The sequence below is a fragment of the Bos grunniens genome, chromosome 21 (assembly GCF_055505025.1).
Source record: "Bos grunniens cultivar Pamir isolate PY7600 chromosome 21, Bosgru_T2T1.0, whole genome shotgun sequence".
In the NCBI taxonomy this organism is placed as follows: Eukaryota; Metazoa; Chordata; class Mammalia; order Artiodactyla; family Bovidae; genus Bos; species Bos grunniens.
This window is the reverse complement of record NC_141185.1, coordinates 4,102,130-4,116,598: the sequence shown is the minus strand read 5'-3', so window position 1 is coordinate 4,116,598 and position 14,469 is coordinate 4,102,130. Positions and strand designations below refer to the sequence as shown.

The 14,469-nt window shown below is 56.6% G+C and overlaps 1 long non-coding RNA gene across 1 annotated transcript in view; it reads right to left on the bottom strand.

The window, feature by feature from the left end:
- Positions 1–517: 517 nt before the first annotated feature.
- LOC147348939 (uncharacterized) overlaps positions 518–14,469 on the bottom strand; it is a 34,906-nt gene continuing 20,954 nt past the window's right edge. The window contains exon 2 of the long non-coding RNA XR_015149413.1: positions 518–721. This is a non-coding gene — a long non-coding RNA (uncharacterized LOC147348939). The remainder of the gene's footprint in view (positions 722–14,469) is intronic.

Here is a 14,469-nt window from a genome sequence, read left to right as displayed (position 1 = left end):
CCTGTCCGTTTCCTCGTCTCCAGCTGCAGGCAGCCCTGGAACAAGTTCAAAAAAAGAAAGGGCCTCCCCGCGCCCCTGGGAAGTCACCTTGTGCCCGCGAATGTCGTGGGGTGACTGTGACACACCGGCCTATTCCCGGGGCGGGGACAGGTAAATGAGGCCTGTAGGTGCATCAGGCTGTTTCGGCCTAGGAGAAGCATCTGGAAATACCCCAGGCAAAGGCCTGGGGGCGGAGGGGAGCCGGCAGGGGGCCTACCCCCAGCCTTGCTGGCCCTGTGCTAGGAACCACTGGCCTGGGACCTGCAGGTGGGAGGGCCTGGGGGAGACGAGGTGACAGCCTGCAGGCGGGGCCAGTGCAGGGCTTTGCACAGCCTGGAGAAGACCTTGGACGTTTTCTCGCCAACTACTGGAGCTCAAACACAGCCCTCGGAGGTGGTAGGCAGGGTGGTCAGTGTTGGAGGCAGGAGGCAGGGGCATCGGGGGAGTTCAGAAGAATCCAGAAGGATTATCCAGATTGGGGAGCGGGCACTGGGCTCAGTAATGTGGCTGCTTTAAGTAATGGAGATTTGTCGTCTTCTGAGAATGCTAATATGATAAATGGGCTCACTGCTAAAAGCCTTCTCCATGCTGTCGAATCGTCCTCAGCGATGATGCCAGAGGCCTGGGCGCCGGAGCAGCGTTTCAGGACTGCTGTAAATACCCGCTGTGCCCGTACACTGAGCTGCGGAGAAAAACATGCGTGTGTTGTCGAGCTTTGTTGGGTGTACTGGTTGCCTGGAGTCAGATGAATGCTCGGCGGCCCCGAGGGGGCGCGGACGAGAGCTGGAGGCAGGGAGCTGGCTGGCCGGGGTTCGTCCCAGCCTGGCCAACTCTGGGCCCTGGGCGAGCTCGGCGTTTCTGAGTCATCCACGGGCAAGAGCCCCTTCCCTGCCTGCCCTCGTGGATGGGGTGACCTCAGGTCACCCCATCCACCCCAGACCTCAGCTTTCTCTTCTGTAAAATGGGAGCCATCATCTCAAGAAAAGCCCCCATGCTTGGAGACAGGACACGGAGGGAAAGAGCTGTCACTGTAAAAAGCGGGGATCAGCGCATCCTCCCCCGGCGGTGGGCAGTGTCTGTGGGCCGCCCCTGGGCTCTCTGGGCACCTCAGTGACTGCCCCGCCTCAGACATGGGCCAGGATCTCTTTCTGGCTTTCATGGAGCACATCAAACTGGGAACTCGTCTTTCTTTCTGTTTTTCTCTTTTTTCACTTTTCTTTTAACCTCAGCTGCAAGAGTTGGACGCGACCGACGCGACTTAGCACACACGGAAAAGGTGAAGCCACCGTCCACGTCACAGCACACAGGCCATCACGGATCCACACGCAGGGCCTTGGCTCGCAGCTTGGCCTCCAGGCCCCTCTCCTCCCTTCCCCTGCCCCCCGGCAGAGGGCAGCCCTCCCAAGCGTTTCCCGGACACCGTCCGATGGCGTGTGCTCAGGCAGACCGGTCCTCTATGTTTTGTCTGCATGTCATTTCAATTAACATAAACAGCGCTGCGTAGTAGCTCATGTGCTTTCTCTTACTTTTTCCATTCGGCTCGGGGTTTGGAAGACGCATCTGCACGGCTGTCTATTTGGTTTGAACCGTGGCTGGGTTTCTAACCCCCACACCCCCGCCCCATCCTACGCCCCCGCGCCGGCCCCCACCCCATCTCTGGCCATGCCCCTTGCAGCGGGGGTGCTCAGAGCCCCGCTGGGCTGTTGCAGGCAATGATTGCACACACACAGGGTGGGCACCCAGGTCAGTCGGCCGACGTCTTCCCAGCACGGCTGCTCCAGTCTGCATGCCCACGCGGAGGCCAGGAGGAGTGCTGTACACACGTCCCCACCAAGGCTGGCCGTCCTTTTGCACAAGTGACATGTGTGATGACAACAAAAGTCATGCTTACACCAGCAGCTGACCCCCAGAGAGCCCACGGGGCGCCGGGCACGTGTGTCGTCTCCTTCAGCAGCCCTGGAAGGCAGGCCCTTTGAATCCCCGTGTCCCAGCTGAGGAAGGCCAGGCTTGTGCAGTGCTTCCCTGCACCGCTTCCCTTGCGGCTTCCCTTGGTGAAGAATCTGCCTGCAACACAGGGGACCTGGGTTCAATCCCTGAGTTGGGAAGATCCCCTGGAGAAGGGAAAGGCTACCCACTCCAGTATTTCAGCCTGGAGAATTCCATGGACTGTATAGTCCATGGGGTCGCAAAGAGTTGGTCATGACTGAGCAACTTTCACTTCACTTCACTTCCCTGCACCCCAGGTTCCCAAGCCAGAGAAACTGACGGCTTGGGAAGAGAGCTGGTTTGCAAGGCCACTGGTGAGCCATATCCACAGAACAGCAGCCAGCGGCCACCTCGCTGCTCTCTGAGCATGCCCCCGGCCCAGTGAGGATGGAGGATGGGTTTTAAAGCCTAGAAAGGGCAACACTTCACCCCAGGCTCTGGGCACCGCAGTGGGGCCTCCGCCTCCGTAGCTGCCTTCTATCTGTCCACACCCACCCCTTCCAAAGCACTGGCTCAGCACCCCACGCCCCCTCCCCATTTCAGGGCAAAGGAGAACTTACACTCTTCCCAGGCAAACCTCTTTCCCTGCAAAGAATCGCACCCTTCCCCTCTTACAGTACTGGCACCACTGTGGGCCGGAAACTAGCCTGAGATTTTTTCAGGGTTTTCTTAGTGGAACGGGCATTACTGGCCCCAGTTTATAGATGAAGCTGCAGAGACTTGTTCAAGGTCGCACCGGGAGGGAGCCAAGAACCGTGGAGGGTTAGGGTAGGTCCATGGAGCCTCTGGAACCAAATCAGCTAGCCTCTGGTCCCTCTGCGGGACCAGACCGGGGTGACAGGAGGCACCTGACCCAGAAGGGAAGCGCTCTGTGCCCAAGACCACCGGCTGTGGGGGCCAGGTGGGAGGTAGTGGCAGATCCAGGAGAGGAGGTCAGCCCACAAGCCAGCTCAACCAGGGTACGGCATCAGGGGACACAGAGGTCAGATCCCCAGACAGGCCACCAGGCCTCCTCCACATCCTCCACCCCTCAGAAAACCCAGTGCGTCATCCCAAAGGTACCGATATTCCAGCGTCCAGACCACAGTCCCCAGTGGGAGGACCAAACCCCTCCGTGGGTGGCTCCTCCTGCTCTTGGACCACAGGGATCCAGTTTGGGTTCAGGGGTCTTTCAAAGACAGTCTGCAGCTGAGGTTTGCAGCATCTCCTGAGGACAGACACCTGGGCCCAGGGATGAGTCAGGGGCCATTTGCAAAGAGGGGAACCTGGGTGCCTGACCTGGCCTCTATGGCTGCTGTGGGTGGTGGCCTTGTGACAGGAAGGTCTGGGTCTCAGGTTTCCCACCTGTAATGTGAGGATTTTCTTGGGCTCCAAAATCACTGAAGATGGTGACTGCAGCCATGAAAGTAAAAGACACTTGCTCCTTGGAGAAAAGCTATGACAAACCTAGATGGCATATTAAAAACCAGAGACATCACTTTGCTGTCTAGTCAAAGCTATGTTTTTTCCAGTAGTCATGTATGGATGTGAGAGTTGAACCATAAAGAAGGCTGAGCACTAAAGAATTGATGATTTTGAACTGTGGTGTTGAAGACTCTTGAGAGTCCCTTGGACTGCAAGGAGATCAAACCAGCCAATTCTAAAGGAAATCAACCCTGAATATTCATTGGAAGGACTGACGCTGAAGCTGAAGCTCCAATACTGTGGCCACTGATGAGAAGAGCAACTCATTGGAAAAGATCCTGATGTTGGGAAAGATTGAGGGCAGGAGGAGAAGGGAATGACAGAGGATGAGACAGTTGGATGGCATCACTGACTCAATGGACATGAGTTTGAGCAAGCTCCAGGAAATGGTGAAAGACAGGGAAGCCTGGCGTGCCGCAGTCCATGAAGAGTTGGACACGCCTTAGCAATGGAACGACAACGACCACACGGGCTACCTGTACCTGCTCTCGGTGAAAGGTGAATGAAATCACGCAGGCCATGCAGCCAGCCCAGAGCGGGTGCTCAGAGCTGCATTCAGCACTGTTCACTGAGCACCCCTTCTGTGCTCAGCACTGGAGACACACGCAACAAGACCACCAGGATGACTGTGCTCGGGGAGAGGATGGTCAAGGCCAACCAAGCACGTGTGGCTCAGCGTGGCAGGAGCTTCGACAGAAGAGGACCCGCTGTGGGGGGTCGGGAGAGCACGCACCTTGCAAGCTGACACCAGGTGGGTGAGTGGTGGCCAGTGGACTTGGCGGAAGGCATGTGCAGAGGAAGCAGGGTGACAGAGGCCGGGCGGGCCCACTGCGAGGCGCGGTCCCCACGCCCCTTCCACGAAGGACCGCCCCCTCCCTCGGGCAGTGTGGTCAGCACCCTCCAGCCGCTGCTCCCCTGCCCACCTGCCCCGGCCCCACCTACAGGCAGCCCACACCCAGGGCCTGCCTCTTGCTCTAAACCCACCTCTTCCCCATCCCTTGCACAGGTACCAACCCTGATAACCATCTGGCACCCACACCCATCTCAGCATCTACCTCCAGAAGCCAACCCGAGCCAGTCCGCACCAGGTGCAGCCCCAGAAGACAAGGAGGAGGGTCCCTCCACGCCCAGCCCCCCACCGCCACCTGGCACTGAGGCCCCCAGCTGGCAGCAGCGGGTGGAGGGGTGCAGGTGCAAAGTCACTGGGGAGAATGGGGTGGGGAAGCGTTGAGGGTGTCAGTGTCGGGGTTCATGTATTCGAGTCACATGGGGGACAAAAGCTGAGGTGAGTGACGGGCCACAGCAAGCCTGTGTGAACCCCAGGGGCCTCTCTGAGGCTCTCCCCTCCCGGGAGGGCAGGTCAAAGGGATGCTGCAGACCAAGCCCGGAGCCCAGGAGTCTAAGTGGCTGAAGTTCAAGGGAGACATAACCCGACCAAGATGGGGCTGTCATGTCAAAGCTGGGAAAACTGGGACTTCCCCGGGAGTGGGTTAGGATTCACGTGCTTGCACTGCAGGAGGCACAGGTTCGAGCCCTGGTTGAGGAACAAAGATCTTGCATGCCAGGACTCAGAGCCAGGAAAAACAAAAACAAAAAAACAAGGATCCTGAGTTATGGGATGGAGACTCACGCCCTGCAGGTTCTCACTCCCAGTGACTCAGCCCTAGGGTCCTTGGATGTGGCCCCAAGTAGGAGCGACCAGCAGACGGGGACAAGGCAGAGGGCTGTCCCCCTCGAGGCAGCTCGCACCCCACCCTGCCCCGGGCCTCCAACGAGAGTCAGGGATACAGTGTGGCTAAGGGAGGACTGTGCCCTGGGGGGCTCCTGGCTAATGAGAGCGGGAACACAGAGCTGCCTGGGAGGGGCCAGCTCCCTCGGTAGCCTGTCCCAAGACGTGAGGTCAACTCCAACATGGACCCCAGGGCACAGTGCAGACACCCAAGGGGACTCCCGGAGCCTGAACAGGTGGCCGCCACTCTGGTCGAAGCTGAAAAGGCAGGACGGCTGTGGCGGGCGGTGAAGGGACTCGAAGGCTCGAGAAACGGGCACCTGGGGTGGACGTGCTGCCAGGCCGGAGAGGTCTGGGGAAAGGCCCGGAGGACAGAGGGGGTGCGGAGACAGAGGGGCTTCTGCACGACCAGAACAATCAGGGTGGTTGTTCCCCGTAAAGAAGGCAGGGCTGACGGCAGGCAGGACAGGCTGTCATGAACCCAGCTTGCAGATGGCCCTGGGGAAGTGGGACCCAAGCGCGCAAGGCCAGGGGATGGCTCTTTTCCCCCAGGGGCCCGGACTTTGCGGTCATCGTGATGAGCAGCCAGGCTGGAGGCCGGCCCCAGAGTGAGGCCTGCAAAGCATCCTGACTCAGCGTAAGGAGACGGGACAGACAAGGGCACTTCTTAGTTTGTGCCAACAGAAGAAATCAAGTACAGATGGACTGACGGCTGGGGGAAGACCCAGCAATAAAAAGTCACGATCCCCTTGTAAACAAATGCAGGTTCAGCCACTTGCCCCCGCTCAACAGCCAATAAACTGAAGGGCAGGCTTTGGTGGAGAAGCAAGGACTTTATTTAGAAAAGCCAGCAATCTGGGGAGATGGTAGACTTATGTGCAGAGACCCCGCTGAAGATTCTGCTCAGCCATGATGATTTTAAAGGGAAAGGGGGGTGCTATCTCAGTTAATCATTAAGGCAGAAGGTCAGATTCTTCATTATTTTTCCATGGCACGCAGGCCGGCTGACTTCCCTGATCTTCTCTAAACACTGTCTTGCCTACGTGGTCAGCCTGCAAATTCACTAAGGGGGAGCTGGGGAAGAGAGTCAGTCTTTCTTTAACTAATTGATTTCTCATCCCTATTCCTTCTAATCCAGGAAAGGAATCAACAGGGTAGGTAAGACCCCCTCTACCAGTTCTCCCAGCCTCTAAATAGCTCATCCAGTCATTGAATGGAAATGCCATCAGGACCTGCCCTTGGGCCCCCAGGATGGGAGTAGGTAGGTTTAGATACTAAGTCGTGTCCAGTTCTTTTGCAACCCCATGAACTGTAGCCTGCCAGGCTCCTCTGTCCATGGGACTCTCCAGGCAATAATAATGGAGTGGGTTGCTATTTCCTGTTCTAGGGGATCTTCGCAACCCAGGGATCGAACCAGGGTCTTTAACATCTCCTGCATTAGCAGATGGATTCTTTACCATGAGCCACCAGGAAAGCCCATTGCATATGTTTAGAAAAGAAGAATGTGAAATGTTGCCTAGTGAGCTCAACTTTAAGATTAAGGTCTAAGGAAAACAGGGATAAGCAAACAGAAAAGGTGACAAAGGGGCTGCTGACACGCCGCAGCCCAGCTCCCGTTCCTGACTCAATCTTCAGACTCAGGACTCACTGACTGAAGAGTCAGCTGACTCCCAAGGAGGAAGGACCCCACAATATAACAGCAAGTACACGTTGTAATATTTTCCCCAGTGCTCCTCCAAAAGGGACCTTGTCCATTTATTCAGCTAATAACCCAAGGGGGAATGCAGAACATCCAAACATCTGGAGGACTGTTGGACACTGGGCCTGAACTGGCTTGGACACCAGGAACGTGATGTCTCATGAAGGCACCTGCTAGACAGGGACCTACAAACACCAGGTAATAAGGGCAGTCCCGTCTGAAGTCCATCTTACACGGAACCACGGGTTCCGCAGACCCATCGAGGAGTGAATTCTCTGACCCCCAGATGAAGACCGAGGTCGTCATACTTAGCAGTCGGTGCCCTTTCCACATTGGTTCTGCTCTCTGGGATGAGAGCAATGGGAGAGACTGGAAGGCTTTGAAACTAACCCCTCCTTAACCAACATCACGAATCAGAAGCAGCATCACATCCCAGGAAAGGAGGCGACAGATCAGTACCACCTTCAAGGAGATAAAGGATGATAAAGGTGTTGGTCCCACCATGCCTCAGGGCAATTCCTGAAGGTCCTGGAGGAGGACGTGAATCCACACAGGCCCCACCAAAGCCAGCCTGGGTCACAGGGCTGTGCCAATGGGGGTGGTCTCTGCCGGAGCAGACGAACAGAGTCCACAGACCAGGTATGCAACCATCGGAGCAAACGCATCCTTTCCTAACCCGAAAAGAAGGATTAGCAATAACACACATCCAGGACTTCCCTGGAGGTCCAGTGGCTAAGACTCCATGCTCCCAACGCAGGGGGCCCGAGGTTCAATCCCTGGTCAGGGAAGTAGATCCCACATACTGCAACTAGGAGTTTACATGCTACAGCTGAAGATTCCGCATGCCCTAACAAAGACTGAAGATCCGATGTGCTGCAACTAAGCCCTGGCACAGCCAAGTACAAACATATTTTTTAAGAAAGAAAGAATGCACACCCCCATGGGAAGAACGACAATATATATCTACAGCCCCCTGGGCGGCGCCAGCTCCCCCGGCCTCAGTCATCATACAGCCCAGAGAGCCTGCGTCTCCACAGCAAATCACAGGGGTCAGCTTATCAACGGCACGGAGCTGACGGGGCCAAATAAGCAAGGCGGAGCCAGACCACTGAAGGCCTTGGGGAGACACACACGTTCCAGGGGCTGCCTCATCCTCCCCCCTTCTTAGAGGCAGCAGTCAGGGGCGCTCTGGACCACCCCCCAAGCAAAGGACAAACTGTTGCAGCGTGCGCTCCCGATGACGAACAAGGAAGCACCGCGCCTGATGTTCAGATTCTAGAAGCAGCGGCCTCCGACCCCCAACGTCACCACCCCATCCGCGCCCCGGACGCCGCTCCACCCATGTCCTGGGTCATGCAGATGCCACCAGCTCTGAGTAGGGCTCGACCAGGAGCAGGCTCCACGGCATGTCCCAGCTGCACCCTGGGCCCCAACAGACTCCACTGAGCAGAGGCACCCGGGGCAGGAAAAGATGTTACTGGAGTTTGTGGCAAGCTGGGGGGCAATCACAACACGGGCAGGCAGGCCATCTGCAAAAGAGGTTATACTTTGGGGGAAACAACCCCCAGAGTACTGTGTGGTCCTAATAAAGACAGGACCGGCTTCCCTGGTGGCTCAGCAGCAAAGTATCTGCCTGCCTGTGCAGGGGACCCAGGCTCGATCCCTGGTTCAGGAAGATCCCACACACCATGGAGCAACAAAGCCTGTGCACCCCAAATACCGAGCCCATGCGGCCCAGAGCCTGTGTCCTGCAGCAAGAGAAGCCACTGCAGTGAGAAGCCCACACACCACAATGGCAGCAAGGAAGACCCAGCACAGCCATAAATAAATAAATAAATTTAAAAAAAGAAAGGAATGACGGCCGCCTGGCCAGCTCGGAGGACAGAGAGCAGACGCGTGGAAGCAGCGAGGGCACGTGATCCGGGTCAAGACGTCGGGTCCGCTGTGGAAGGAAAGGGCGTGGGCGACGTCAGGTTTGTACCTGGTGGAAGCAGCCGTGCCACTGACTCACGTGCACGCTCGGCGCAGGGCGGACAGGGCAGGTGACAAGCGCAGTTTCCTGGGTCATTCAGGCGAAGGCGTCCCTGGGCAGCTGCCCTGCAAGCCCAGAGCTCTACGCTTTGGCCGGTCAGCAGGGAACCGAGTGATGGGGTGAGGGATACGAGAGCCACAGGGTAGCCGGGCTGTCCAAGGACGTGTGTTGAGGGAAGGCAGGAAGGCATGAGACAGAGCTGGAGCAGCTGCAGCGTTTGCACCCGAGTCTGGGAAGAGCTCCTTTGCACCTGGTGGGTGTGACCAGTTGAACCCCACGGCACCCACTGACTGTACAGTCACAGAGCGCCTGTGTGCCGCGCCCTTGGTGGGGAGCGGTCAAGGCAGAGCAGCGAGGTCCTGGACCAGAGGCCTGACCCGGGACATGAAACAGGCTGAGGAAGCCAAGCATGGGGGCGCCCCAGGACCACCCGCTTTGAGGATACACGCTGGCCAGGTCACGGCTCGCGGTCCCACACTGGGGGTCCTCCGTGGTCAATGAGAGCACGTGGCCAGTGCCTATATCTGAGGGCACACCTCAGCACTCTGCAGAGTTGGGACCCAAGACAAACAAAACACTGCAGCCAAGGGGGAAAGGACAGCAGGGCTCAGGTCTCTGACCGGCCCACCCCCAGCCCACCAGGCACCCCTCCCCTACCCCAAGGCATCTCTTGAACAATGATGTCCTCCACTCACGTCTCCCCATCGGGCATCTCCCCGGCCTCCCCTGTGGACCCAGCTCTTCCACAGCTTCCAGCAGTCCCACTTGGGTGAACTTGAAGTCTGAGGCCAGAGCTCACGTGCAGAGTTGCAGATTCCTGCTTCCTGCACACCCAGAGAGCAGCCCTCTTCTCCTCCGTGAAGCCACAGCTTTGGGGTTGCCTGCGTTCATGGGCACCCCGAGATCTTCCCAAAACAGAGGAGGGAAGGTGCCCACCCGGCCCCATCTCCATAAAATAAGACATCTATGATGGGAAATTTACACATATCAGGACATTCTAGCCTTTCCAGAAAGTTGGGTTGCCCTCATTTCTGGGTTTCCAGAGGTCCATGGGGTGGGAGATCCTGCCCACTCACTGGTGCCCAGTCAGACAGAGGAGGGCATCCTGAGGGCATCCAGGAGGAGGTGGGGGGCAAAGGGAAGAGGTTGTTTGGAGCCCTGGATTGGGGAGCCCCGCCATCAGCATCCTTGGTGAGAAGAGAGATCTGGGGTGAGGAATATGAAGAGGAGAAAGAAACACCATGTCTTGGCCCCGAGCTGGACCTCACAGAGCTGACTCTCTTGGGGCAGGGGGTATATCAGGACTCAACCCCCTGGGACCAGGAGCATTTCTGGGGAGGGGAATTTCAGGACTCAGCCTCTAGGACCAGGAGCATTTCTGGGTGACATCCCTGGCCCCATTCCTAAGAGCTGCAGGTGCTCACAATGGAGGCGGCTCCCAGGAGTCCACAGCCAAGTGTGACTTTACCAAACTCCAACATCAGCAGAACAGCCCCCTCCAGCCTACTCAGTAGAGGGCCCTACTTTCCTGTGATTCTCAGAAGAACCCAAGCAGATAGGCTTTTCCCCATCTTGTAGATAAGCAAATGAAGCTCACCTTCTGTGTCCCCAGGCACCTATGAAGTCAGAAAAAGCAGAACAAGAAGAATAAAGATGTAGATAAATGAAAGCAGAAAGTCAGTTAAGGGTACAATTCTTACAACTCCCATGTTGGCACGGAGCTTCCTAGCTGCCAAAGCAAAAAATATATGCAGTGTGTTTTAAGATTTATATTGACCATGGTATGGAGCCCTGTCAGGGTCTCATGGCTCCCAGGAGTGCAAGCTGGTGGCTGCAGATTAGGCATGTGCACATTTCCAGGTTGAGACAGAGAAACAGAAAGTTGTGCCGGGGATTCCATGCCGAGCAACGAAGACAGCCCTGTCTGCTGCAGACAGTAGGCTTCTCTGCTTTAAGCCCCTGGGCCTGATGAGGCAAGCAGAGGATCTCAGGGTTCCCTGGCAGCCACACGACTCTGTGGGACAGTCAGAGGGAGTAGGCAGACTTAGCTCAAGTCTGTCCTGCACTGGGGACTCTGCCCCAGGAAATGACCCCTTAAAATGAAATTAAAAAGTCACTAGAGTGGGCTTAACAATAGTTAACAATAGTTAAGCCCCAACCATAAGATAGGACCACAGAGTAGAGTAAATGGGAGATAACTCAGCCCAGCCCCAGGGGCACCAGGGGCACTCTCCAGGGATTCCCACCTGAAGGGTGGCTCTCCAATGTGACTCACATGTGTCATGCGATACAAGAGGATATGTGTGCAAGAAGGTCAAGAGGAAAGGACAACACAGGGGTGGAGGCACAATGGTGCAGCCACAGAGACCTCAGGAGTACATTATCTTCTCCTCAGGCTGATCCAGCCTAAAAGGAACTTATCTCCCACTCTCACCGCCCCAATCCATCCCTCTCCTCACATGTTCTGTCTCTGGTAGAGTCGTCCAGCTCTCTTTTTTCCCTCTACACTATAGAACCCCTGATTCTTGCCAAGCATATGCTCACCCAGAATAAAGACTACATTTCCCAGTGTTCCTTGTGGCCAAGTGTGGCCATCTAATTTCTAGCCAATGGGATGTGAGCAGAGTGAACTCTATGTTCCACTTCCAGGTCATGCTCTTAAAGAGACAACACGGTTCTTCTTCCTTTTCCTCCTCCCCTCATCCTGGAGAATGCAGACCTGATGAGAGCTACCCTGGACCATGCAGAGGAGGGCAAGATGCCAGGGATGGCAGGGGCCATGGCAGCTTCATGGAGCACAGCTGGCCCTACAACCCAGACTTCTATGGGAGAGAAATGAATGTCCACCCTGTTTGTGCATGTTATGTGTGCTCAGTCACTCAGCTGTGTCCGACTTTGGAGACCCCACAGACTGTAGCCCACCAGGGTCCTCTGTCCATGGAATTTTCCAGGCAAGAATACTGGAGTGGGTTGCCATTTCCTTCAGGGGATCTTCCCGACCCAGGGACCAAACCTAAGTCTCTTGTGTCTCTTGCATTGGCAGGCAGATTCTTTACCACTAGCACCACCTAGGAAACCCCCTGTTTAGTCAGTTATTTTGAGTCTGTCCTGTGCAGCCCAATCTATGTCCCAACTAAGAAACCATCTTGACTGATGGTCACTCTGTCCCCTCATCTCCCAGGCCAGTACCTGTGAGTCTCAATAGTTAAGCCCCAACCATTAAAAATAACCACAGCTGCCAATTCCTTGGTGTTTCTCCTCACCCATATTTCTTCATGGACCACCCTTGCCCCTCAGAAAAACAACATCACAACTCCAGATTTACAGCTGAAAAAAAAAGGTGAGACTTAAAGAAGTTAAGCAATTTGCCAAGATCACACAGCTAGTAACCCGGAGGACCACTATTCAAAGACCATCAGACTAGGAAATCCATCCTCTTAGGGTCTCCCCCAAAGCCACGCCCTCCTCTCCATCACCCTGGGCCTGGCTGCCAAGTACATCCCCTCCCATCTCATGGCCTCCACTCTCCTCCCGACAAGGCAATCTGAGGGCATCACCACCACCCTGATTAAGTTTGCTATGGCTCCCCATTGCCTCCAGGCTAAGGCAGCTGCCTCACCACACGATGATATTTAGGGGCCCTGGTACCCGGCCCCAGACCACTCCCTCCAGGCCACCCTGACCCACACTGACTAGCTCCTTCCCACTCCTGACATTTCCTACTTATCACACCAGACACCCAGAGCCCCTGCCATGGGGCTGGCACCATGCCAGGCCCTTGGCCCCACCAGAGCCCAGAGAGGGTGGGGCTGCATGCCCATTTTACAGGAAAGGAGACTAAAGCTCCAGACGATGGGTGACTCACCCAGGGGCCCACAGTCGGGGGTCCCTGGAGCAGGGACTCAAACCCACGTTGTCCATCTTGCATGTCTCTTCACTTCCCATGTGTCTAATTCAGGAGTGAGGCCCCAGCTGACGTCAGGCTGTAGCCACACTACATGGTGGGCAGGGGAAGTGGGAATACTTTGGTCCCAGGACACGATAGAAGGCTCAGAGAGGTGAGGTGACTGTCAAGAGTGCACAGTTGGGGAGCACCCCAGAGGGCTGAAGCCAGGAGCCCAGACACCCCTGAATGAGCCTCCCTTGCACTGCAGGAATCATACTGCATGTGGAAAGTGCCAGGCTGCCCCTTCTTCCTGCACAAACTTGGCTGAGTCCCAGCAGCTCTCAGAGCTTCAGTTTCCTCCTGCACACGAGGGGGCCCGGACAGGTACACGTGGAGGCTGGCAGCTCTGTGCACCCTCTGGGCCTCCTGAGGGAGGAGATGTCCCAGGCAGGGCACTGTGTGTGCGGAGGGTAGTGGGCAGGGAGCACCAGGCTGGCACCCTCTCCACTCAGCACTCAGCTCCACTGTCTCCAACCCCTAAAGCGTCCCCACTTTCTGGGCTGAGGGGTCCTGCTCCAACTTGCAGTCAGCCCCACGTCACATGCAAGGAATGGATGCATCCATCCTGGCCACGCGCCCAGGCACCCCAACCCCCACCCTGCATGAGAGCCTGGGAGCCAGGGGTGGACAGGGAGCCTGGGGTCAGGAGGATCTATGCTCAGGGCCTCTGCAAGCCAGTCCTGGGCAGACATTTGACCCCCAGCCTCTGCGTGAGGAGGGGACTGTCGGGAGGCACAGACCCCACCACCTCCCAGCTCCTCCCACAGCTCAGGGTCCTGGGGGGTCCTTTGCCCCTCTGGGCAAAGAGTTGGACATGACTGAGCAACTAACACACACACACACAAGTAGCTTCAGTTGTGTCTGACTCTTGGCGACCCCACAGACTGTAGCCCGCCAGGGTCCTCTGTCCATGGCATTTCCCAGGCAAGAACACTGGAGAGGATCGCCGTTTCCTTCTCCAGGGGACCTTCCCGGCCCAGGGACGGAACCTGAGTCTCTTGTGTCTCCTGCACCGGCAGGCAGGCTCTTTATCACTTGTGCCACCTCTCTGAACTTGGTTCACAGCAAATGCTTCTCAATCCTCCCTTCTCTGGAGGACAGGTGGTGCTAAGCACCTTTTAAGTCTTCTCTGGAAAGGCCCTGGAGTGTTTCCTTCTCTTCAGGGATGTGCCCTATTAACCAGGGTGGGTAGGTTTGGGGCCTGGCGAGGGCAGGGTGGGGCTGCAAGCTGCACCTATGATGACCCTCGCCTACTCAATGATTGCTGTGCCCACTCCCCCTGGGGAGGCAGGGACAGAAATCTGCTCCTGGAGCTCAGCATTCTAGGCCCACTGCCTGAGGTCAGCCCGGCCAGCCAGCCAGCCAGCCAGCCATGTATTGAATCAATAAATATTCTCTGAGCACCTGCTCTCCCCAGACCATTCCAGCCCCAGTAGCTTCAGGGCACCAGGGACACACAGAGATGTAGTAACATGGTCCTTTGCTGACAGCAGACACATCGGCACATCATGATAATACAGGCAATGCCTGCTGTAGGAGAGCTGCAGATCTAGTGTAGGGAGATCTCAGGGGGA